Source organism: Macaca mulatta, chromosome 8, assembly GCF_049350105.2.
Source record: "Macaca mulatta isolate MMU2019108-1 chromosome 8, T2T-MMU8v2.0, whole genome shotgun sequence".
NCBI classification, from domain to species: Eukaryota; Metazoa; Chordata; class Mammalia; order Primates; family Cercopithecidae; genus Macaca; species Macaca mulatta.
In genome coordinates, this window is record NC_133413.1 from 111,165,079 (window position 1) to 111,192,525 (window position 27,447).

General features: G+C 43.2%; 1 pseudogene; it reads right to left on the reverse strand.

Annotated features, from left to right (window-relative positions):
• Positions 1-17,520: 17,520 nt before the first annotated feature.
• On the reverse strand, positions 17,521-17,653 carry LOC114680551 (U4 spliceosomal RNA; annotated as a pseudogene).
• Between the last annotated feature and the right edge of the window lie 9,794 nt (positions 17,654-27,447).

Consider the following 27,447-nt stretch of genomic DNA (forward strand, 5'->3'; position numbering starts at 1 on the left):
TCGAACTCCTGACCTCAAGTGATCTGCCTGCCTCGGCCTCCCAAAGTGCTGGGATTATAGGCGTGAACCACTGCACCTGGCCTCATCTGGCCTTTCTAATTCACCAGACCTTGTGCCATAGCTGCTGATTAAACTTTCTAAAAGTGTCTGTTCCTAGTCACTGTATCCCTTATCATTCATTTTTTAAAATTCCATTTGTTTCATTAATTTGTAAATTTATTTCATTTATTTACGTTTTTCAACTTGTGTCTCTGAATGTAATTTCTCCTTGGAGGTTTTTGCTACTGTGTCAACCCAGGGAGTCTACCCTTTAAGCTTTAACCAACATTTAGGTTTTCTTGCCATAATTAAAGTTAAAAATGTGTTGTTTAATCTGCCTTGCAGAAAAGTAGAAGCCCTGCTGGAATTCCTAAAAATGTTTTGTAATAATCTAGTTAGCTTGATATTAGACTTTTCCCTTGTGTTTATAATTTAGATTTTCTCCCCTTACCTTTATTTCATTATGTCTGATTACATCTGATATATGATGCAACTTAACTTCCCAGTCTTTCTTTGTTTTAAACCAATATATGCTTAACTACTGTACAATTATGATTCATCCCCCCAACTTATATTAAACTGCCCCCACTCTCCAGTCCTCCCGCTCCAGAGCCAGCTTGGGGCATTTATGAAGTTTGGTCCCTCTCATGTGGGAGTAACAGGCCTTTAGGGCTTCCTCAGTGGGAAGTGGGGCATGTCCGTACCAACACACATACAGTGGGCACGTCCCCAAACACAGGAGGGGGTTAAGATGCTTGGCTTCTGTTCCCCTACCTGCCAGAGAGTATGACTATTCCTTACAGTTAGGCAAGCCCTCCAGAGATATACTGTACCTTTACAGTAGCAGACTGAGGGGCAGCCGTGTGACCTGTGGTCTTTCTTTTTCTTCTTTCTTTTTCTTTTTTTTTGTTTTTTTGTTTTTTTGAGATGGAGTCTCACTCTGTTGCCCAGGCTGCAGTGCAGTGGTGCAATCTCGGCTCACTACAACCTCCACCTCCTGGGTTTAAGTGATACTCCTGCCTCAGCCTCCTGAGCAGCTGGGATTACAGGCACCTGCCACCATGCCCAGCTAATTTTTGTATTTTTAGTAGAGATGAGGTTTCACCATGTTGGCCAGGCTGGTCTCGAACTCCTGACCTCAGGTGATCCACCCACCTCAGCCTCCCAAAGGGCTGGGATGATGGGCATGAGCCACTGTGCCCAGCCAATCTGTGGTCTTTCTTTCCCACTCCTAGCTTCTACTTCTGTGGAAACAGGAAATGTATTAGGGGAGCGTTTACCCAGTTGTTTTAAGGGAAAGACCTGCTCAAAGGCTCCTGGGAGGAACTTAGTCATGTGGTCACGCAGCTGCAAGGGAACCTGGGAAATGTGGTCTTTGCTTGAGCCACCATGTACTCAGCCAGACCTGCTATCATGGGAAAAAGGGGAGAATGGATAGAGGCACAACTAGCACTGGGCCACAGGTATCAAGAACCACTCCCAAGCAGAACCACAAACCTGCAGTCCAGAGCTCAGGAGCCCAACATGATAGCTGGGAGTCAGTCAAGTTCTCAGCACACCTGCTGTCACCACTGGTGACATCTTAAAGGCACTGTGTGGCTTCTGAGGCTGCTGGAGGGAGGATTATTTTCAGGAGTCCACGAGGACCAACAAATGTGTTTCCCACTGAGATTTTTTTCAGGATTTGAATTCCTTAGCATATCTTAGGATTTCTGGCATACTAGGTGGATTTTAGCTGGTCCCCCTCTGCCCATGGTAACCTTATTTTCAGAACAACAAAGAAGGGTATGCATGCTGACAGGTGGCTTGACCATAGATCTGGATACCTCAACATTTCTGGAAATTTCAGCAAGTGTGATCATCCTGCTGTTGCTTGTATAGTATAATTATGTCCTGCTCCTGTAACAGTCACTGAAGGGGGCCTTTGGGATGCCTCTACTTTCCCAACAGAGCTCTTCTTCACAGAGCTCCACACCTGTTCTTGGCAAGTCATTCTTGTGCAAAAACACAATGGCATGAAATTGTGGTCGGGGAGAGGAACAGTCCAGGTGCAGTGACTCATGCCTGTAATCCCAAAACTTTGAGAGGCAGAGGTGGGCAGATCACGAGGTCAGGAGTTCGAGACCAGCCTGACCAACATGGCAAAACTCTGTCTCTACTAAAAATACAAAAATTAGCTGGGTATGGTGGTGCACACCTGTAATGCCAGCTACACAGGAGGCTGAGGCAGGAGAATTGCTTGAGCCCGAGAGGTGGAGGTTGCAGTGAGCCAAAATCATGCCACTGCACTCCAGCCTGGGTGACAGAGAAAGACACTGTCCAAAAAAAAAAAAAGTTACATAAAATAGATTGATTTCCAATTAAGAGAAAAGGAAAGAGTTGCAGCCATATCTCCACCATAGCCATTAAACAACGCTGTCTGGAGCAGGATAAAGTTAGAAACATTCAGCAATAGAGAACAGAGAGGAGACCAGGATAATTCGCAGGAGATAAATTCTTATCACTGGAGTGGACAAGATATAATTTTCAAGACGGTAAAAATATTAATCAAATCTTCATTGTTTTTCAGCAAAGAAATCCAGATTCCTTACCCTGGCATTCAGTACTTTTAAAATTAAGGTCTTAATCTCATTTATGAGCATAGATGCAAAAACACCAAGTAAAATATTTTTAAATGCTGCATTATTACCAAGTAGGGCTAATTTTAGGGATGCAAAAGTGGTTCAACACTAGGAAATCTATTAATGTAATTCAATACATTAATAGATTAAAGGAGAAAAACCATTTGAGTATCTCAGTAGATGGTGAACAAGCTTTTGATTAAATTTAACGCCATTGCTACTAAAGACTCTTAGTAGATGAAAAAGACAGAAATAGCTACTGGAAACACACAGCAAACATCACACTGAATGGAGTAAAAGTAATATTCTCATAAAGACACGAAGAAAATGATGCCTCCTACCATTGCTACTATTCACTGGAGTCTGCTAAAAGTCTTAGTGAAACAATAAAATAGGTACAAGAAAAGCAGTATAAAGATTGGAAGGGGCCGAGCACGCTGGCTCATGCCTGTAATCCCAGTACTTTGGGAGGCCCACGCGGGCAGATCACTTGAGGCCAGTAGTTTGAGACCAGCCTGACCAATATAGCAAAATGCTGTCTCTACCAAAAAATACAAAAGTTAGCTAGGTGTGGTGGCGGGCACCTGTAATCCCAGTTACTCGTGAGGCTGAGGCAGGAGAATTGCTTGAACTGTGGAGGTGGAGGTTGCAGTGAGCTGAGATAGTGCCATTGCATTGCAACCTGGGCGACAGAGTGAGACCCTCTCTCAAAAAAAAAAAAAAAAAAAAGATGGAAAGGAAGAGATCAACTGCTACTATTTGCAAAACATATCATTATCCAGATAGAAAATACACGATAATAAAATGAGAAATTATCAGATTAATAAGAAAGATACGAAATCAATATATCAGAATACTACAAAAAGTACAAAATACTTATGCATAAGTTCTATCAGAAATATGGGAGATATTATAATTATCTATATTACAGATAATTATAACTATAATTATATTTATCTTGTATTTATAATTAATAATTATATATAATTATTATATTACAATTATGCTATATATTATATTTATATTTATATTTAATTATATTATAATTATAATTAATTATAAAAGATCTAAAATTATAAAAGTTTATTGAAGAACATAAAAGAAGACCAAAAGAAGGGGAAAGATATTCTAGCTGCTGAATGAGAAAACTTGTTACTGTCTAGATGTCAGTTTTTAAAAAATTAATCTATAAATTTAATTCACTCCTAATCAAAATTTTAATTGGATTTTTTGGTAGCTCTTGATACACTGATTTTAAAGTTCATGGGTATGGATTATTTCTGAAGGGGCAGATAAGAAAGTGGTAAAGCCTGTTGAGGGGGAACTGAATGATAGAATTTAAGGGAGGGAGACTTAGTCATTGTCTGCCTTATTGTGTCTTTTGTATTTGGTAACATGTGCGTGTTTCCCCTAGACAACAAACTAAGTAAAATTAAAATATAGGGCTTATTCATGGAAAATCTATTTAAGAAAAGCAAGATGTTTTTGGGAAAAAAAAGTATAATGTTATCAAATAAGGAAACATAATCAAGCCATAATTCAAGGTTTTGTTACTGGGGCAGAGATAATTGAACACACCAGTGGGACAGATGAGAGAGTTAAAAACAGTCATGTAGGGCTGGGCGTGGTGGGTCACGCCCGTAATCCCAGCACTTTGGGAGGCTGAGACAGGAGAATCGTTTGAGCCCAGGAGTTCGAGACTAGCCTGGGCAACATAGTAAGATAAGACACTGTCTCTCCAGAAAAAATACACACACACACACGCACACACACACACAAATTAGCCGGGTGCAGTGGCATATACCTGTAGTCCCAGCTACTCAGGAGGCTAAAGTGGGAGGGTCACTTGAGCCCAGGAAGTTGAGGCTGCAGTGAGCCGTAATTGCTCACTGCACTCTGGCCTGGAGGACAGAGTGATAATCTGTCTCAAAACAACAACAACAACAATAAACAAAACAACAACAACAAAAACAGTCATGTATATATGGCAATGTATGATAAAGGCAGCATTTAAAATCAATGGGTAAAATAATGGACTATGAAATAGATATCGAGCCTCTCAGTTCCTTCTTTGTATAGTGGCTATAGTGACTTCATAGGATTCTTGGAAGGGTTATGGAATATGATTCAGCCTTAAAAAGGAACGAAATTCTGACACATGCTCCAATATGGATGAGCCTTGAGGACATTATGCTGAGTGAAATAAGCTAGTTACAAAAGGACAAACAGTGTATGATTCTACTTATAACTTATTAGCCAAAATCTCTTTTTTTTTTTTTTTTTTTTTTTTTTGAGACAGAGTCTCATTTTTGTTCCCCAGACTGGAGTGCAATGTCACGATCTCAGCTCACCACAACCTCCGCCTCCTGGGTTCAAGCAATTCTCCTGCCTCAGCCTCCTAAGTAGCTGGGATTACAGGTGCCTGCCACCATGCCCGGCTAATTTTTATATTTTTAGTAGAGACGGAGTTTCACCATGTTGGTCAGGATGGTCTCGAACTCCTGACCTTATGATCTGCCTGCCTCGGCCTCCCAAAGTGCTGGGATTACAGGCATGAGCCACTGCGCCTGGCCGAGTAGTCAAAATCTTAAGAGAGTAGAGTGGTTGTTGCCGGGGCTAAGGGGAGGGGAAATGGGGAATGAGTGTTCAGTGGGTACAAAGTTTCAGTTTGGGAAGATGAAGAAGTTCTGGAGATGGATGACGGTGATGGTTGCACAGTAATGTGAATGTACTTAATGCCATAGAACAATGCACTTCAAAATTGTTAAAATGGTAAGTTTTATATTACTACAATTTGAAAACCAAAACATAATAACCATTAAAAAAAGAAGAACAAGACGAAACAAACAAAAAACCACACCAAACCACTGTGTGGTATGTATTATTGATAATTCCAGCTGTTGGAGGATCACAACAAGCTCAGAATGTTTAATGTGGCCTTCCATTTAGATTTATTTATTTATTTATTTGAGATGGGGTTTTGCTCTGTCAGGCTGGAGTGCACTGGCAAGATCACAGATTCCTGATCTCAAGCAATCCTCCCACCTCAACCTCCTAAGTAACTGGGATCATAGGCATGTGCCACCATGCCCAGTTACTTTTCAAATGTTTAGTAGATGAAGTATCACTATATTGCCCAGGCTGCTCTGGAACTCCTGCGCTCAAGTGATCCTCCCACCTTGGCCTCCCAAAGTGCTGGGAATATAGGCATAAGCCACCTTGCCCAGCCAGTTTTTTTAAAAAAATTGTTAATCCTTCAAAATAATTGTAAATGGGGCATGAATGGCAAACGCCCAGGCTTAACAGGAGAACATAGGTTTAATGACAGGATCTAGTGCAATACTATACATGGTAAGACTTTAATGTTTTTACATAAAGACATTCCCAGAAAGTCTTCCAAATTTCTTTTTTAAAGGTGAGTTGGGGTAGGAAATGGGTTCAAGTGATTGTCACTTTGAGCAGCATCTGGGCTGCCTCCATAAAGAAGCCAGGTGGCCAGGACTGGACAGACACAGGGGCCGGAGTGGGTGTCAGTGGATGGGCAGCAGCCTGAGGCTGGCCCCCCTCAGCAAGGCTGTGATGGATACATTAGCAGATGGGATAGGGCAGGGAGGAGAAGGGAGCAGGTGTTTCCATCACTGTCCTTTCTGTGTCACTTTGTGTTGGTACCTTTCCAGATTATTCAGTTTTTCCTCTAGACCTTCAATTTCTTTCTCAGGGTCTTTGGAAATGGATAAAGAGCAAAAAACAAGCATCTTCATGCCTGTCTTGACCTTTCTTCCTGTGTGAGACTGAGTCCATCTCATGGCCCTGGATTCCTTCTTGATACTAAGCATCCCTTTCCCACAGTCCACCTCCTGGTTGCTAAACCTTCTCACCCCCAGCGAACACACAGACAAGGGCTCCATCTGACACTAGCCCCACATCCAAGGTGTCCTTCCTGCCTCTCACTGGAGGAGAGTATGAGCTCCCCAAAGCCTCCCTGGCCACATGTCCCAGGGCGTAAGGAATTCTGTAGACTGGAGGATTTCCACTGTGCTTTGATGCTCTGTGAATCCGAGAGCTGCCAGCTATACTCAGTTTACAGTGGGGTGAGGTGGCTAACAAAATGAGTTAAAAAATAATTGCTCTGGCATCTTCTCTTCCACCAAATAACATTCTCAGCTCTCAGCAGGGAGTTGAAATGAACCCAAAGTAGGAAACTGATATTTTAATTTGAATTGAAACTGAACTCAAATAACAATATTGTTCTCTCTTTGAAGCTTGAACTAAATCTGACCTGGACAAAATCCAGAAAATTTCTTAACCTATTCCTTCTCTCCAAAAACAACCTGCAGTGACAGCCTCCCTCTTTCTGAATTCTGAACCTGCTTCATGTTTTATTATATTTTTCCAACTGAGTAGAGTAATAAGTTAAATAATTTTTTAAAAATTTATTAGCATGATAGAAGCATGATCTCTTAAGCACAGATTATATCTTTGCTGTTGAAAGAATAAAAGGAGTTGATAAACTTCAAAGGTTTTATTTAATTAGAAAAAAATTTTAAAACTGGTGTGAAATTAATATGAGGTTTAATACCGTATTTTCATTTTTTTGTGTTTCTTTTTAAAGGGATAAACTCAAGCAGCTACATAAAAAATACTTTTTAAAAACTTAGTGAACATTATAGCCCCTTATTTTTGTTGCTAGGTCTGTAAAGAATTTCAGTATGAGAGAGTAAGATGGTAGGAAATACAGAATCCATGAGTGTCATGGTTTGAATGTGTCCCTCAAAGTTCATGTGCTGGAAACTTAATCACCAATGCAACATCGTTGAGAGGTTGGACCTTCGAGTGGTGACTGGATTAATGTGTTGAGAGGTGAAAGACTTAATGCCATTATGGCAGAGTGGGTTAGTTATCACAGGAATGGGTTTCTTATAAAAGTATGAGTTCAGCCCCCTGTCTCTCACTCTCTCTTGCTCTCTTGACCATCTTATTTCTGCCATGGGATGACACAGCATAAGGGCCCTCACTAGATGCCTACACCAAGCTATAGGACTTCCCATCCTCCAGAACTGTGAACCAAATAAACTTTGTTGTTTATAAATCACCATGTCTCTGGTATTCTGTTATCACTGCAGAAACAGACTAAGGCATGAGCCAATAGCCATGCCTTCTTGAGACCTGGCATAGCATCTAGAATGCATCTGGAGCTCAGTAACTATTTGTTAAGTGAATTAATCAAGGAGGAGTTCCTCCTGCCTTCTATGTGTGGACATATTTGCCTTTGTGCATTGTAGACCTTTGGTCTTGATTTTAAACGTTTTCTCAGCACAGCCCTTTTGGTTTCTAGGCTTGTCTGTGAGTCTCTCTCTCTCAGCATTGTAACCACCTCTTTTCATTTCCTGTGAGTATCTCTGTTACTCATTTTTTTCTTCTGACTTGTTAATTCATCACAAAAGGTTGTGTATGTGTGTGTGTGACTTTTCTGAATATTTGATCTCTAATATGATCTTATTTTTCTTAAATAACTTCATTAGAAGCCTCAACTTTATTTTCTTTTTATATGGAGTTGTATACTTTAAAAAGTATGCACAAGATTAAAGAGGAACTATGTATAATCTAAGAAATTTATTTATTTTTTCCTTAGATATCTAAATATAGGCTAGCTGTTATGCTTTGGCTTAAATTTTGATTTGGTAAATTTGTTCTATTCATTTATTTATCTTTTTTATAATTAAAAAATTAGAAATGGGGTCTTGCTATGTTGGCCAGCATAGTCTCGAACTCCTGGCCTCAAGCAATCCTCCTGCCTTGGCTTCCCAAAATGCTGGGATCACAGGTATGAGCCACTATGCCTGTGGCCTATTCATTTCTTTAATATTTATCTATTTTTTATGGTTAGCACCAATGCCTTCCCTTGAGTATAGCGAAGTGGGGCATTTTCCCCAAATGTACAGAGGAAACTGTAAACAGCAGTGAGTAAGAGAGAAGTAACTGCCCCCATATCCCGCCCCCGCCAATACCCTCAGCCTTCAAGTTACTCTTTTTGACATTGCCTCCCATTTCTTTCCTACTGTGCCACTTTCTCTATTTCTGTTTCTAGTGTTTCCAATCTCAGTTCTGATGACCAACGCTGCCTTACAATTCATTTCAGCTTGAGCCTACTTGTACCCCTCTGGGGAAAGCCCAGGTTGGTAAATACTACGTGTAGACATCCCTTGCACAACATCCATATCTCCATCTATTTTCCATTGAGACACAAGCCATGTCCCTTGCAGACTTCAAAGTTTGATCCCTGATCAAACGAGCACATGATCTGAACTAAGCAATGAGAATCTTGCCCTATAAAAATGAGATCTTGAGTCATGTGACACAAGGACCCCAAATGGCAAAACAGGTTCATCCCAAGCAGCAGGGCTGCCCATTAGTTCTTGCTCCTTGGATCTCTGGAGTCACCCCAGTTCCTGTCCTCAGTAAGCCTTTTCCTGTAATTCTCTGGGCTACCCTGTAGCCTTTCAATACATTTCTTTTTGTCTTCAGTTACCCAGTGTTCATTTCTGTTGTTTGCAACCAAAGAGCCCCAAGTGATACCAATGTTTGCAATTATTTGAGAACTTCCTCTGTTTCTTTTTTGTTTGTTTGTTTTGTTTTGTTTTGTTTTGTTTTGAGACGGAGTCTCACTCTGCCGCCCGGGCTGGAGTGCAGTGGCCGGATCTCAGCTCACTGCAAGCTCCGCCTCCCGGATTTTCGCCATTCTCCTGCCTCAGCCTCCCGAGTAGCTGGGACTACAGGCGCCCGCAACCACGCCCGGCTAGTTTTTTGTATTTTTTAGTAGAGATGGGGTTTCACCGCGTTAGCCAGGATGGTCTCGATCACCTGACCTCGTGATCCGCCCGTCTCGGCCTCCCAAAGTGCTGGGATTACAGGCTTGAGCCACCGCGCCCGGCCCCTCTGTTTCTTCATTGTTATGCTTTAATAAGAACAGCCACATAGATCAGTGTGGAATCTTAAGCCTTGACCACCAGATCGTTCATCTCTTATGTCCATTTTCACCAGCCCCTTTCCAGATACCCGAGTGCTACCTTTGCTTCTCTTGATTCTATTTTCTTTGGAAAATATGGAACTATTCTGTTTATATTAAAGTCTGCTATTGGTTGGGTGCAGTGGCTTATGCCTGTAATCCCGACACTTTGGGAGACCAAGGTGGGCAGATCACCTGAGGTCAGGAGTTTGAGACCAGCCTGGCCAACACAGTGAAACCCTGTCTCTACTAAAAATAGAAAAAATTAGCCAGGCGTGGTGGCGGGCACCTGTCATCTCACCTACTCTGGAGGCTGAAGCAGGAGAATCGCTTGAACCCAGGGGGTGGAGGTTGCTGTGAGCTGAGATTGCATCATTGCACTTTAGCCTGGGCTAAAGTGAAACTCTGTCTCAAAAACAAAACAAAACAAAACAAAACAAAAAAAACAACCAAACAAACAAAAAAAAACTGAAAAAAAGTCCGCTATCACTTTGGGATGACAGGGTATACTTTACTGCCATTTAGAGAACAACCGAGCTTTATCACTATGTATTTACTTAAACAGAAACCAGCTAAACCAGAATGAAATCAGCTACCAGAATCCCTCCCACTTCACTTTCCACCTGGGGTCCCTCTGACAACAGGTAACCTTTGGGTGAAGTTGGCACAAAACTTTGAGAGACAGGACTCCCAGCTGGATGACATTTTTAACATAAAGCAGCTATGGTAGCGTCACCAAGAGCTTTCTCATCGGGGTGGGGGTGGGGGTGGGGGTGGGGGGGCGGCACCCTGCCTTGCTCTCTCCTTCTTCCTTCCCCTTCCGCCTTCCACTCTATTTCTCCTTCTTTGACCAGCTAGATTGATAAGTTCTGGTGACTCTCATTCATCACCTACCTTTGGCAGACTGGGGTTTCCCTCTAAGGGCAGTGGCTCTGGTCTCAGGGACTCCCCAGAGGCCTCAGGTCAGGTCAATACAGTCATTCCCTTGGCTTTTAGCTGGGCTGACTGATAGCCTTGGTGGCCTTTAGCAATGACAGAGGTGTTTTTGTTTGCAATGGTCAGACAGCGTCCGCCTTGGCAATGCTGAAGCACCTCTGAGCAAACCACTCAGAATGGTCTGACGTGACCTTCCAGAGGGCAGATGCTAGGTCTGCTTTCTCTCTCCACCCTGGTTGATGGAATAAAGTAATGGTTGATGGAAGTACAGCAGGGTACACACAACTAGCTTAATTTTAGCCCCTGACCAGCACAAGGACACAAGAGTCATCTAAGCAAAGTGGTGAGAAGGAAGGAATCCAGGGGCTCTCCAGAAGAGGAAGGGTTTGTAGTGAGTGACTAAGGAATATAAACGCTGGACTCTAGGCGGAGGGTCCGGCTCTACTACTTAGCTATTAATTTGAGCAAAATTACTTACGTTCTCTGAGACTTACCTGTAAAGCAGAGATAGTATTAGCACCTGTCTCATAGGGTTCTTGAGACAATTAAATGAGATGAAACCTAAAAAGCCCCCAGGTGAAGACTGGCACATAGTGCAATAAATATGAGCTATTGTTATCACTGGCAACAAAATCATCAGCCACTAGCCGCCGTGGGAGAACAGCCCGTGTGCATTGGGACCTTTCTGGAGGCAAAGGCTGTAGGAGGCCTTTCCAGGGAGTCAGAACTGGAGATCCCAGTGGGGCACCCTGCACATGGCAGCAGAGGCCAGCATAGGACAGAGCAGAACCAAGGAGAGCTTGCCTTTCCCCACCAATGCCACACTGTTGCCCAAATCCTGAAAGATTTGGAACTCATCCAAGGGGGAAGAACGAGGGAAGGGGGAATCTTGTAGTTATCTAAGTTTGTAGATGAGAAATGTTCGCACCTGCTACACCTGCAAAAGTTTGTCCTGGCACAGCTGAGACAGAGATGCAGAACTATCTGGCATGTAGGGTGAAGCTACCCACCTTCCCATCCCCGCTGCCCTTCTACCACCGTCCTTGCCATTACCCTTCTCTCCTAAAGGGAAGAATGCAAGTCTGGTCAGAAGAACAGCAAGGCACTGCTGGAAAGGTTAGCATTCAGATCCTGGACTAAGGCTCTGGACTTCCTCCTGCCTGGGCTGGAGCGGGAGCCCGGCGTGGCTGTGCCTGTGTGATGGCTGGTTGCCTGCTGTGCACGGGGAGCTTGATGAGCAGAGATGCAGGATGGTCCTTGAGCTTGATCCCTGAGATGCAAGTGGCGTAGGAATGGAAAGGAAGAGCTGGATTCTACAGAAATTCCCGAGAATTGTCGGGGATTCACAGAGGTGGGGGAAAGTTAGAGAGGACTGGGATTTAGGCCTAGATGGCTCAGAGAATCATGATGCCAGAAATTCAGATATCAGGGCCAGGCGCGGTGGCTCACCCCTGCAATCTCAGCACTTTGGGAGGCTGAGGTGAGCAGATCACCTGAGGTCAGTAGTTCCGAGACCAGCCTGGCCAAACTGCCGAAACCCCGTCTCTACTAAAAGTACAAAAGTTAGCCGGGCGTGGTGGCAGGTGCCTGTAATCCCAGCTACTCAGGAGGCCGAGGCAGGAGAATTGCTTGAACCGGAGAGGCGGAGGTTGTGGTGAGCTGAGATGGCGCCATTGCACTCCAGCCTGGGCAACGAGAGCGAAACTTCGTCTCAAAAAAAAAATAAAATAAAATAAAATAAATTTAAAAATAATGTGGCAGATGGCAGAGATGAGCTCATTGAGAAAAGAATGTTCTGAGGTTTTTACACTTTCTATGTACAGGAACTCTTTACTTTCTCAGGGGTAGACAGAAGGGTGAAATTTTTCCACAAAGGTGCTCTGGGTTACAACACAGACCTTTTTAGCCATAAATTGCTAGAAAGGCAAAGACGTTTTGATTAACTCTAGATTGAACATGGCTGCGAGGAAAGGAAGTCAGAGCTCTATTTTTAAGGTAGTTTGATGCAAGGTGAGCTCCGCTTCCCTTGCCGCGGTGCAGATTACATGGTCATGGCACACTTCCACCACCTGGTGGCCAAACTCTTAAATTGCAAGGCCTGCTCTTTAAGAAGTCCTCAACAATAGGGAGGACCTAATAGCATCTTCTTCTCCTGACTCCGCAAAAACTTTTGAAACAGGCCTCAGAAGAAAGAAGCTGGAGCTCTGCTCGCTTCTCCAAAGATGGAGTTTGGTTTTGCTCCTCTGGTATAATCAGAAAAGCCAAGGAAGACTTTGAAGTAAACACAGTCCTTCCTCTGAAGTGCCAAGAACCCTAAAATTCTTGCAGTAGTAATTAATTGTATTTCCTTTCTGAGTGTTCTCTTTGAAAATATAGACACCCATTGTGAAGGGTGAGCTGTTAAATCATTAACACTTTAGTGTGAATAACTCTCTCAGCCAGTTTCCTGAGGTGGGGCTCATAGCTCCTAGAGGGTCTTAGAGGGGAGTTAAGGAAAGGACCCAAAGGGAGGAAGAAAGGGCATCTGATATGGTCCTTCTATTATCCTAGGACGAAGAGGGTCAGGAGGAACCCCCGGTGAGAGCCTTGCCTTGGCTGCATGTGGTAACCTGCTTCACCCCAGCCTGCAAAAGCATTGACAAAACCCTGATGACCAGTTAACCAGAGAAAGCAGTGTGTGCTGTGTCTGGGAGGACACTGGGACAATGCTAAGAAAGACCGACAATGACAGTGTCCCAAAGAGGAAGCAAGATCCTCTAGCTGGGGGACACTGTTTTATTGTTGTTGTTTGTTTGCTTGTTTTTGAGTCTCCCTCTTGTTGCCCAGGCTGGAGGGCAGTGGCACGATCTCCGCACACTGCAACTTCCACCTCCCAGGCTCAGGCAATCCTCCCACCTCAGCCTCCCAAGTAGCTGGGACTACAGGTGCATGCCACCACACCCAGCTAATTTTTGTGTGTGGTTTTTTTTTTTTTTTTTGGGGGGGGACAGAGTCTCGCTCTGTCGCCCAGGCTAGAGTGCAGTGGCGCAATCTTGGCTCACTGCAAGCTCCACCTCCCGGGTTCAAGCTGTTATCCCGCCTCAGCCTCCCAAGTAGCTGGGACTACAGGTGCCTGCCACCACGCCCAGCTAATTTTTTTTTTTTTTTTTTTGTATTTTTTGGTAGAGATGGGGTTTCACCATGTTAGCCAGGATGGTCTCGATCTCCTGACCTCGTGATCCACCCGACTCGGCCTCCCAAAGTGCTGAGATTACAGGCGTGAGCCACCGCGCCCGGCCAATTTTTGTATTTTTAGTAGAGATGCGGTTTCCCCATGTTGGCCAGGTTGATTTCGAGCTCCTGACCTCAGGTGATCCACCCACCTTGGCTTTCCAAAGTGCTGGGATTACCTGGACTGTTGTTTCTTTAAAATAGTGTATAAGGCTTATGGGCCCGATCCTCCCCACAGATAAAAATGGTTTAGTCTTCAACATTTAAAGTTGGGAGATTTCACATAAAAACCTGGATTTCTGGCTTTTCCTGTAAAAAGAATAAGGATGAGGATAATAATGATGAGATCAGCATTTTCACATGCTCTTCTAAAGCCGACAGGGAACTGCTCTGCTTGGAGGGGATGTGCACCTTCCAGTTCTACAGTCCCCAGAAGGCCCACTTGCTGCACTTATGTTCCTGGCCTGGCTCCTGAAACCATCTGAGGTTGTGACTCTACTTTCAAATACTACTAATAATTAAAATAACGATAAAAGGAATGAAAATATCAGTGATGCTATCAGTCGTTTTGTCAGAGGCGTTTGAACCAGAGCGACTCCATCATTAACAGGGGCTGGGTAAAATAAGACCCAGTGGGCTGCACTCCCAGGAGGATAGGCGTCCTAAGTCACAGGATGAGATAGGAGGACGGCACAAGGTACAGGTCACAAAGACCTTGCGGATAAAACAGGTGATGATAAAGAAGCCAACCAAAACCCACCGAAACCAAGATGGCCACAAAAGTGACCTCTGGTCATCTTCACTGCTCATTATATGGCAATTATAATGTATTATCATGCTAAAAGACACTCCCACCAGCACCATGGCAGTTTGCAAATGCCAAGGCAATGTCAGGGGGTTACCCTATATGGTCAAAAAGGGGTAGGAATCCTCAGTTCCAGGAATTGCCCACCCCTCTCCCAGAAAACTCATGAATAATCCACACCTTGTTTAGCATATAATCAAGAAATAACCATAAAAGTGGGCAACCAGCAGCCCTCAGGGCCTTTTGCCTATGGAGTAGCCGTTCTTTTGTTTCTGTACTTCTCTAATAAATTTGCTTTCACTTTACTCAATGAATTCGCCTCAAATTCTTTCTTTCCCGAGATCCAAGAACCCTCTCTCGGGGCCTGCCTCAGGACCCCTTTCTGATAACAATTTAATGCTACTTCAAGCCAGACATTGTGCTAGTAATATTACCGACAAATTAACTCTAATTCTCACAAAACAATGGTGTTTATATTTTCATATTCGCAAGAAGAAAACCAAAGGACAAGGGAATTTCATAGTCACATGCTCCTTTTTCTGTTGGTATTAGAAAATTGCCACTGTAGATTTTCTTGGGTGTTCATTATGTATTTTATATTTATTCTCATTTCAATAGAGACACAGCTAAAAATGAATAGCACTACATTCATTTTCAACACAGGCAACAATGTGGCTCTGTTTGTAGCACCAAAATTGCAACCAAGACTGTCCTCCTTGTCCTCACCTCTGTGCAATTCAAGATTCTGAGCAACACCGCTCCAGTCTCCCCTGTTCTACCCATGGGGTAATTGGCTTTCTGTGTAGCTACATGAGACTTCTTTTCTAGACAAATACTCATGGCTCCCTATTGTTTCGCTAATTCATGAAGACCTATGTTGTATTTGAAATGACCAAGTGCATTTTTGCCAACTGGAAGAAAAGAAAAACACAAGAAGGTGTTTTGATTCTTGCCCATTTATTAACAATCCAAGCCCACATATGCTGCTGCTTCTCTGACTATGCTGAGTGAGCCCTAGGGAGGCAGTAGAGGAAGCCTCTGAGGGTAACTAATGGGCTTTCTTTTGGATGCAGAAATAATGCTATTGCTTTCAATTATTTGGAGTTCTTACCTCCCTCCCCAGCAGAGACAGATTTCCACAGTCCTACTACACTGTCCCTTCTGGTACTCTAGGTCAGGGTCCCCAGTCCTCTGGCCAAGGACCGGTACTGTCTGTGACCTGTTAGGAAGTGGGCCACACAGCGGCAGGTGAGCAGCGGGCAAGTCAGCATGACCACCTGAGCTCCAGCTCCTGTCAGCTCAGCGGCAGCAGTCAATTCTCATAGGAGTGTGAACCCTATTGTGAACTGCGCATGTGAGGGATGTAGGTTGCGTGTTCCTTATGAGACTCTAACTAATGCCTGATGATCTGAGATGGGACAGTCTCATCCCAAAAACATCTGCCCCACTCCCCCACTCCCCCACCACCCACTGTGGAAAAATTGTCTTCCACAAAACCGGTCCCTGGTGCCAAAAAGGTTGGAGACTGCGGCTCTAGGTAACCAAAGGCATGCACTTCCTCCATCCCTATCCTTTCTTTCAAGGAAGAAAAAAATGAGGGAGACAATGGGCCTATTTTCTAATCCCATTAAATTAGTTTGGCAGAAATTAGTTTGATCATATATTGTGTGTTTAATTAAAAAAAAAAAATCCCAGTGACACATCTTTTAATGCCCCTGTGGGTGAAGAAAGCAAAATTCTGTAAAATATTTGAAGAAGTTTGTTCTGAGCCAAATGTGAGGCCCATGACCCTTGACACAGCCTCAGGAGGTCCTGAGAACATGCATCCAAGGTGGTTGGGTTACAGCTTAGTTTTATACATTTTAAGGAGACAGAAGTTCCAGGCAAAGACATAAATCAACACATGTGAGGTATGCATTGGTTCAGCCCAGACAGGTAGAACATCTGGAAGCAGGGGATTTCCAGGTCATAGGTGGATTCAAAGATTTTCTGATTGGTGATTGGTTGAAAGAGTTAAGCTTTGCCTGAAGAGCTGAGTCAGCATAAAGAAATGCTTGAATCAAGATAAGGGGGATTGTGGAACCCCAGATTTTTGTTATATAAAGTCTCTAAGTAAGCTTCAGAGAGAATAGATGGTATATGTCTCTCACTGGGCCTTGAAAGGTATCAGACTCTCCAAAAAAGTCCTGGTAAGGGAAGGAGATTCTCTAGAGAATGCAGATTTTCCCCCACAAGAGATGGCTTTGCAGAGCTATTCCAAAATATGTCAAAGAAATACATTTGGGGGTAAAATACTTTGATTTCCTTTAGGGCCTGTTATCTGTCATGTGATGCTACACCAGCATCAGGTTGGAATTTGGTATCTTGTTGCTACAAATAGTCTGTTTTGTCAGTCTTATAATCTCTTTGTGAATGTTCATGCTGGTCAGTCATGTGCCTGAACTCCAAAGGGAGGAGGGTGTAGCAAAGGATATCTGACCTCCCTTCCCATTATGGCCTTAACTAGTTTTTTGAGCATTTGTTTTTGGATTTTCTTTGTTTGTTTTGTTTGTTTGTTTGTTTTTTGAGACAGAGTCTCACTCTGTTCCCCAGGCTGGAGTGCACTGGTGTGATCTTAGCTCACTGCAACCTCTGCCTCCCAAGCTGAAGCAATTCTCCCACTTCAGCCTCCCGAATAGCTGGGACTACAGGTGTGAGGCACATGCTCAACTAATTTTTGTATTTTTAGTAGAGACGGGGTTTCACCATGTTGGCCAGGATGGTCTCGACCTCCTGACCTCAAGTGATCCACCCGCCTCAGCCTCCCAAAGTGCTGGGATTACAGGCGTGAACCACTGCACCCGAGTTCGGTTTTTGTTTTTTGGGTTTTTTTTAACATATTTTTTTTTACTAACAAAGTTCAGTCTCTGGAGAGACTGTCAAAAATTGCCAATGCTGACTATGTTTCAAGACATCATGGCAGGGTACTGAGAAGAGTTTTCCATTAGCAATAATCACACCTCAGGTAAACCTCATTGGCTGCCATTGCACAAAGCTTCCTCAGGTTTTCTTTGGGATCCTCTTGGCCAAGGGGGGATCCATTCAGTGGTTGGGGGTGCTTAGAATTTTATTTTTGGTTTACTCCCACAAACTTTGTAACGTTCTTTCCTTCCTTCCCCTTTGTTTATTTATTTCAGCCCTGGTAATTTTCTTTTTTTTCTCTCTCTCTCCTTTTTTTTTTTTTTTTTTTCTCTTTTTTAGACAGAGTCTCGTTCTGTCATCCAGGCTGGAGTCCAGTGGCATGATCTCAGCTCACTGCAACCTCTGCCTCCCGGGTTCAAGTGATTTTCATGCCTCAGCCTCCCGAGTAGCTGGGATTACAAGCATGCGCCACCATGCCCAGCTACCTTTTTGTGTTTTTTAGTAGGGATGGGATTTCGGTATGTTGGCGAGGCTGACCTTGAACTCCTGGCCTCAAGTGATCCTCCTGCCTTGGCCCTCCAAAGTCCTAGTAATTCTCTTTTTATCAGTTTTAATTCTTATTGAAGCTATCTACAATCATAAGAGTCAAATCCAAGGCTTGTTACAAAAATTAGCAGATCTCTCTCCATTTCCTGATCTCTAAACAGAACCACTTTCAAATCTCTAATTTTATACTATATTCTATAATTTTTCAGTTTCAGGTGTAGATTGTCAACTTCTTGCGACAGAAAATAAGGCCTTAACTTTCTCTCTCGCTCTCTCTCTCTCACTCTCTTTATTGCTCACATACACACATTCATGCTTTCTGCCTTCCTCTCTTCCCGAAACAATTACATCAGCTTTGGTTAGACACATATTCAGTGTTGTACTGGTCAAGTCTAATCAGGAGTTAGAAACCACAGCGTAATCAGTACACAGAAAGTTTAATACAAAGAGTTATTAACTACAGTATAGATTATCTATCAAGGGGGAAAGAGGACTGTAAAGAATGCCTAGAGGTGGGCACGTTTGAGAGACCAGAGTACGCCTCCCCAGAGTACAAGGGATTAACGAGCTGAAGACACTTAAGAAGAAACAGATGCACCAGAGCGCTCTGCCCTCTGTTGGGGCTTGGAAAACAATGCCCTGCAGTACGGCACTTTGGCAGGCTGAGTACTTTGATCTAAAGGAGACTGGAAGGCTCCAGAAGCAAGTTCTCTCTGATCTTTTCTGTTCTATCTCTCCTCCCTCTTTTTTCCCCCAAAGCAAGTCATGGAAACCAGAATTCCACTTCCCCAAGGCTGGTTATTAGAAACTAGATCCCGTCTTCGCCAAAGCAGGCCTTAAAAGGAGACATGTCACTCTCACCTCCCCCATCTTTCTGTGCAGGAGCTGGACATAAAGACATTCTCCGACCTGCCTTGCCTAATAGTTGGTCATGAGACTCCCATTCCAGAGGGGTCCTGCCCTATCCCAGAGCAAGGAATGCTGCACAGAGAAGCCAAGAAGAATCTGAACATACGGGCCTTGCTGGGTCTCCCTACTCAATCCATTATCATTAGATCATATCGTTGTTGTCCAGTCACATTTCTACATGCCTGTCCATTTTTTATTTGACTTAAGCATAAAAATAGACAATTTTCCCTGGGTCTTTAGGACTTTATTTCCGAAGTTTCCTGTGTCATGTAAAACTTTGATTAAATAAGTTGTGTTACGCTTTTCTCCTGTGAACCTGTCTTTGTTGTAGGAGTTGGAGCCATGATCCTTATGATGGGTGAGGAAAGGGATCACACCTTTTCTGCCCCTGCATTCTCCTCTATTTGCCTAAAAGCAGAATATAGATCTATATAGAAAAAGGGCATCTGTATGAGTCAGTTCTCCAGGAGGACAGAACTAATAGGATATATGTGTATATAAAAGAGAGTTTACTAGGGAAGATTGGCTCACACGATTACAAGGCAAAGTCCTACAGGAGGCCGTTTGCAAGCTGGAGAGAAGGAGAAGCCGGTAGTGACTCAGTCCAAGTCCGAACGCCTCAGAACCAGGGAAGCTGACAGTGCAGCCTTCAGTCTGCAGTTGAATACCTGGGAGACCCTGGGAAGCCGCTGGTGCAAGTCTCAGAGTCCAAAGGCCAAAGAACCTGGTGTCTGATGTCCAAGGGCAGGAGGAGCAGAAGCAAGCAACCAAAGTGGGAAGAAGAAAGAGAGCCAGAAGACTCAGCAAGCAAAGTTGCCCCACCTTCTTCACCTGCTTTGTTCTGGCTGTGCTGGCTGCCACCGGATGGCGTCCCCCCACACTGAGGGTGAGTCTTCCTCTCCCAGTCCACTGACTCACATATCAGTCTCCCCAACACCCTCACAGACACACCAGAAACAACAGCAGCCAGCTAGCATTCCTCAATCCAAACAAGTTGGCACCTAATATTAACCATTACAGTATCCTTCCTTGTTCTCTAAAGGTTGCCAGTGGGCCAGATGTGGTGGCTCATGCCTGGAATCACAGCACTTTGGGAGGCTGAAGCTGGTGGATCACCTGAGGTCAGAAATTTGAGATCAGCCTGGTCAACATGGTAAAACCCTGCTTCTACTAAAAATACACACACACATACACACACAAATTAGCCCGGCATGGTGGCAGGCCCCTGCAGTCCCAGCCACTTGGGAGGCTGAGGCAGGAGAATTGCTTAAGCCCAGGAGGCGGAGGTTGCAGTGAGCCGAGATGGTGCCATTGCACTCTACCTGCACTCCCACCTGGGTAACAGAGCGAGACTCCCTCTCAAAATAAATAAATAAATAAATCCATAAATAAATAAAAAAGGGGCTGGGCGCTGTGGCTCACGCCTGTAATCCTAGCACTTTGGGAGGCCAAGGTAGGCAGATCACTTGAAGTCAGGAGTTCAAAACCAGCCTGGCCAACACAGTGAAACCTTGTCTCTACTAAAATTACAAAAATTAGCCAGGTGTGGTGGTGGACACCTGTAATCCCAGCTACTTGGGAGGCTGAGACAGGAGAATCACTTTAACCAGGGAGGCAGAGGTTGCAGTGAGCCGAGATGGCGCCACTGCACTCCAGCCTGGGCGACAGAGCAAGACCCCCATCTCAAAAATAAATAAATAAATAAATATTACCACTGAAGAAAGCTTTACACCCTCTTGACGTGGAGATGAAGCCAGAGGAATTTATATGAACGAGTTTTACTAATCATCCTTTATCTGCCAGTTCTTTGCCTTTCCTCGAGTTGCTGCCTGTAGAAACTCAAAGTCCTTTTCCTTTGTCTTGTCACTTCTCTAAAAATGTACCGTTCTTTGTTAAAGATGCTAGCTAAGCTGGAATTCAAAGACACCGCTTTGAGAACTACTCATTCTCTGTGTATCTCCCATGTGTTATGAAGAATATATGTGAATACACTTCTGTTTGCTTTTCTTTTGTTAATTTGCCTTCTGTGACAGAAGTCCATGTCTACTACAAACCTGTGGGGGTTCTTTCCCCCCACACGAGGACACTCACCGGAGGAACGACCCTCCCTGAGGCTGGGACGGCACAGCAGTTTTCTGGGTTGCTCCAGGCCACAGCTACTGGACAAGAAGAAAACACCACTCCAAGGTACAGATGTGTAGAAAACCATGGCCAGGACTGGCGAGCGGAAAGCACCTCTCTGGAGGACTGGCAGGCCAAGGCTGGGAAGCCAGCGGAGGCACCCGCATGATTCACTGGGGATCACTCCTGGGAAGGCTGCGGGAACTCTGTGGGAAGTTATCTATCAGGTGCTGCTGGATCCTAATGGAGCTGCCACTGGATCTTTGGTGGCCGCGTTGGGGACTGTAGGGAGAGGAGCGAAAAGCAGCAAAACCCTGGATGGTGGAAGCGACCGCCTTCCTCCTTCAGCGTCCGCCTTCCTCCTTCAGCGTCCCTCCAACGCCCTCTACTGACGATGCTTTTAACGTCATGCCAGCTGCAAAGGAGAAATAGTCAAAGGACCCCGAATTTCACAGGTCAGATGGTGCAGTGTGAATCTGGAGAGGCAGCAAATTGATGACTGGCATAAGTGATTACCTTTTATGAATCTATTAATGTTATTGACAGCTGAGTCATGTAACATATTACGACTACTTCTCCTTCCCTACTTAACTTTTTGTTTTCTCTCGGATTAAAAATTGGCTTTATTGTTTTTTTTTATTTAATTATCACCAATCCCCAAACCCTCCCTAGTTATGTAAACTTCCCCTCCCACAGGGGAACAATAGCCTCAGTCCTCATTCTGGCAATATTTGGGGCCGGGACTATGAGGCAGGTGAGGGACACATGGCAGTGGAGACCATCATCATTATTTGAGGAAGTTTATGCATCTTCAGCGGGATCCCCCAGTGTGGTCTTGTGGCCAATTCACAGAAGCCACTGGCTTGGAGTCTTTCCTCTACCATCTCCTTTCATCTCCCTAAGGGTGTTCTTACACAAGTTCTACCCACTCCTTCATCAACCCACTCCTCTCCTGGCTTCTCATCATTACATTGATTGATTGATTGAGATGGAGTCTTGCTCTGTCACCCAGACTGGAGTGGAATGGCCCGATTTTGGCTCATTGCAACCTCTGCCTCCCAGGTTCAACCGATTCTCCTGCCTCAGCCTCCCCAGTAGCTGGGACTACAGGCATGTGCCACCACACCCAACTAATTTTATTTTTATTTTTTTATTTTGTATTTTTTTTGTATTTTTACCATGTTGGCCAGGCTGGTCTCAAACTCCTGACCTCAGGTGATCTGCCTGTCTCAGCCTCCCAAAGTGCTGGGATTACAAGTGTGAGCCACCACACCTGGCTGAAGCACAAGTTTTTTAAAGTTCAACGATCTAAATAGGTTTCTTCCATGGGTAGAATATTTTTCCCCATTTGTTTTGAAGATCAAATAACTTTAGGATTCAAAAGAATGTGAAAGTCTTAGTACACGCTCAGATGAGTTGATCTTAAATTGCTATTCATGGAAAGCTTTTCAAGTCTGAAATATTAAGGAAACTCACTGTTTCCTTTAAAAAAAAAAAAAAAAGCTGGCTTTAGTTGTTGGTCTTTACTGAATGAATGGATTTTCCAGATAGACAAAAAATAGTTTTCTATTACTAGCACAGAAAGGGAAGAAATAAAGTGAATTACAAGAGGCCAGCATTCAGATGATGGCAAATCCAGGGCCCTAGTCTTTGATTAGAGGCTTAAGTGCTTAGAACCTATTAGAAGTTGTATTTGAAGAATAAAATAGTAACCAAAATAGTTTAAGTGGGTAAAAAATGAGTCAGACCTCACCTGAAATTTCAGAATGGTTAAATGTGGATGTAAAAGAAAACAAATGTATGAGAATTTAAGAAGAAAGTATATGTACATGTTTATAAATCTTAGATGAGGGAAGTCTTACTAAGCTAAACATATTGAAGCCAAAAAGGCATCAAAGGATTGACATAACCTGGGCAACGCGGCAAGACCCTATCTCTACAATAAAATTAAAAACTTAGCTGGGCGTGGCAGCCTGTGTCTGTGGTCCCAGCTACTCAGGAGGCTAAGGCAGGAGGATTGCTCGAGCCTGGGCGGTTGAGGTTGCAGTGAGCCATGATTGCACCACTGCACTTCATGCTGGGTGACAGAGTGAGACCCTGTTACAGAGAATAAATAAACTAAAACAGAAGATTGATAGATATGAGCACACGAACATCCAACATCTTCCATAAAACCTGTTTATGGACTAAATGTTTGTGTTCCCACAAAATTCACATGTTGAAGGCTTTACCCACAATGTGATGGCATTTGGAGTTGGGTCCTTCGGGAGGTAATTAGGGTTAGATGAGGTCCTGAGGGTGGAGACCTCGTAATAGGATTAGTATCTTCATAAGCAGAGATGACAAAAGGCCCTCTCTCTCTCTCTCTGTCTCTCTGTCTCTCTCTCTCGCATGTGAGGACACAGTGAGAAGGCAGCTATCTTCAAGCCAGGAAGAGAGCCCTCACTAGAAACCAACAATGCTTGCGCGATAATCTCAGATTTCCAGCCTCCAGGACTGTGAGAAAATAAATTTCTGTTGTGTGAGCCATCCAGTCTATAGTATTTTATTATGGCAACTGGAACAGAGTACTACATAGTAGCCTAAGGAAAGTTTAAAAACTAGAAGTGTGGAAAAAAGTGTTTGCAACCTATGTAATTGGCTACATGTTTACAACTCCAAAATTTATAAAAATTTTAAAATAAATCAGCTAGAAAAATACAAATATCCCAATAAAAAAATGAGCAAATGACACAGAGAGCATTTATGAAATAACTGCGAATTAACAACAAACAAAATAAAATGTGTTCTATATCATTACAGTGATGGCGGGAATAGCCCTTGAAAGATGTCCATATCCTAATCTCCAAAACTGAGTATGTTGCTTTACATGACAAAGGACCTTCGCAGGTGTGATTAAGTTAAGGATTTTGAGATGAGAGGATTATCTTAGATTATCTGGGTCAGCCCAATGTAATCACAAGGGTCCTTATAAGTGAAACAGAAAGTCAGAAGAGTCCAAGTCAAAGAAAGAGATGTGATGAAGGAAGCCAAGATTGGAGTGCTGTGCTCTGAAGACGGAGAAAGGGGCCACAAGCCAAGGAATGCTGGTAGCTTCTAGAAGCCGGAAAAGGCAGGGGAAATGAATTCTCTTCTAGAGCTTCCAGAAAGGAATACAACCCTGCCAGCATGTTGACTTCAGCCCTGTAAGACTCATTTGGGACTTCTGACCTCCAGATCTGTAAGATAATAAATTCATGTTGTTTTAAGTCATTAACTTTGTGGTAGTTTGTACAGCAGCAATAGGATACTAATACAATCACTAGATAAGGACATCTAAATTAAAGGAATGATATGTATGCTTTTAAATCAGTATAAATGAAAAGTATTGGTGTGGCAGAATATAGGCACATATACTTTTGGTAGAAATGTAAATAAGTATGCCCTTTCTTGGTGAACAACAGTATTTATCAACCTGTATCAGATCTTTAAATGGGCATCTTTCACCTAACAACTTTATTTTTCTTTGACTATATTCTAAGCACCCGATTTCCAGTTGCATTTGTAGTGAAACTCTTCCTTCACACAAAATCGAGCAGAGGGAAGTGCATCTGTAATTGCCAAAGCAGTGTTAGGGGCTGCAGCCCTGAAGCCTGGCCTCCACCTCACCCCTGCAGAAGTCCCTCAGGCATTTCCAGGGCTCCATGCAACACACTTGAAGAATCACTGTCTTGGGGGAATAACCGGACAGGCAAACAAAAACTCCATACAAGGATGTTTATCACAACATTGTTTCCATTGCAAAAAATTAGAAATCACCTATATGCCTCCCAAGAAAAGTGACTTGTTAGGAAAAAATATTCAAAATCACTAATCATCAGGAAATGCAAAACTATAATGGGATATCACCTCACCCCTGTTAAAATGGCTATTATTGAAAAGATGAAAGATTAAAACTGTTGGACTAGGATGTGGAGAAAAGGGAACCCTTGTACACTATTGGTGGGAATGTAAATTGCTGTAGTCACTATGGAAAGTAGTATGGAGGTTCCTCAAAAAATTAAACATAGAACTACCATATGATTCAGCAATCCCATTGCTGGGTATAGATCCAAAAGAAATAAAATGAGTATGTCAAAGACATATCTGCACTCCATATTTATCGCAGCACTATTCACAATAGCCAAGATATAGAATCAACTTAAGTATCCCTCCACAGATGAAGAAACAAACACAGATATGCAGACACACACACACACACGATGTAATACTAATCAGCTTTTAAAAAGAAGGAAATTTCTTTTTTGACAACATGGATGATCCTGAAGGACATGCAAAGTGAAAAAAAGCCAGGCACAGAAAAATAAATATCTCATGATCTCACCTACATGTGGAATCTAAAAAAGTGGCACTCGTTGAAGCTAAGAGTGGAATGGTGGTTGCCAGGGGCTGTGGGGTGGGGAATGGGGGAGATGTTGGTGAAAGGGTCCAAAGTTTCAGTGAGGAGAAATAAGTTTAGGGGCTCTATTGTATAATGTGATGACTGTAGTTAATAATGTATACTTGAAAGTTGCTAAGAGATTTTTATGATCTCAAAACAAAAAATGGTAAGTATGTGAGGTGATGAATATGTCAACTAGCTTGATTTAATACTTTCACAATGTGTATATATATATATATATATCTCTCTCTCTCTCAAAGTATCACATTGTAGCAAAAATATTTACAATTTTTTTATATTATTTTATTTATTTATTCTTTTTAGACAAAGTCTCATTCTCTCCCCCAGGCTGGAGTGCAGTGGTGTATCTCAGTTAGCTGCAACCTCCACCTCCAAGATTCAAGCAATTCTCCTGCTTCAGTTCCCAAGTAGTTGGGATTAAAAGCGCCTGCCACCATGCCAGGCTAATTTTTATATTTTTAGTAGAGACAGGATTTTGCCATGTTGGCCAGGCTGGTCTTGAACTCCTGACCTCAGGTGATCTGTTTACCTCGGCCTCCCAAAGTGCTGGGATTACAGGTGCCAGCCACCATGCCCAGCCAATATATACAATTTTTATTTGTCAACTATACGTTAATAAAAAATTTTAAAAAGTGACTTATGGCTGAGCACGGTGGCTCATGCCTGTAATGCCAGCACTTCGGGAGGCTGAGGCGGGTGGATCTCCTGAGGTCAGGAGTTTGAGAGCAGCCTGCCCAACATAGTGGAACCCCATCTCTACTAAAAATACAAAAATTAGCCAGGTGTGTTGGCAGAGGCCTATAATCCCAGCTACTAGGGAGGCTGAGGCAGGAGAATTGCTTGAACCCGGGAGGGCGAGGTTGCAGTGAGCTGAGGTCACACCATTGCACTCCAGCCTGGGCGACAAGAGTGAAACTCCATCTCAAAAGAAAAAAAAGTGACTTGTTATGATTTATTCATAAAATAGAATACTATGCAGCCATTAAAAATGTTGAAGTATGCCTATATTGACATAGAAAGAGTTATGTAATTTATTGAGAGGGAACATTATGTTATAAAACATCTTGGCATGGTAGGATTCATTTCTGAAATATGCATACAAATGTGTATAAATTATAAAGATACATAAAGAGATAGGATTAAAGCATTAACAGTAATCATCTCTGGGTGGTGGAATTAAATTGATCTTCACTTTCTTCTTAACTTCTTTGTGTATTTTCTATATTTTGAAAAAATCTATATTGTATATTCAGAAAAAAAGCTGATTATACCATGAATAATGAATGAACAAAAAAAGGAATAAATGGCATGTGTGTGTATGTGTGCAAGTGCATGCATGTAAGAGAGGGAGAAAGAAAGAGAACAGAAATGGAGTCAGAAATTTATCTTCATGAGCTTAGGTAGCTAATGGAGTGAGATATAAACATATTTTATGCGACAAGGTGTGAGCAAAGCATTAATGTTGGGTATCTTCCATTCGCCCCTGTAGCTCCACTTTCTCCCTTTCTCTTCTGCTCTGCTCTTGGTGAGGTTAGCCCATGTGGACACCATCGACATCTCCCTTGCCTCTTGGCTTCTAGTTGGGTTTCCCATGGGGATGCACCAGGAGAGATTAGAAAGTGGGGGTGAGATATACTCCCCAAGCTCCCTCTCTATGTCAATGCCAAGAGTGTGCTTTGGGCTGCACATGACCTCCTTCTAGCAAAGTCCACAGCTCCTATCTGGAGGACCTGGCCCTGAAGCATCCTCTCTGGGTTCCCCCCTCTCCCTTTTCAGGTCTAATGGTGAAGTTTCTTGCTTTGGTTAACCTCAGGGTACAGCATGATCCCTTGATAGTTTTGGTAAAGCCTACCTATAAATGTGTAAATTACCCATCTTGAGCCTGTCATCTGTTTTCAGCTGGAATCTTTAC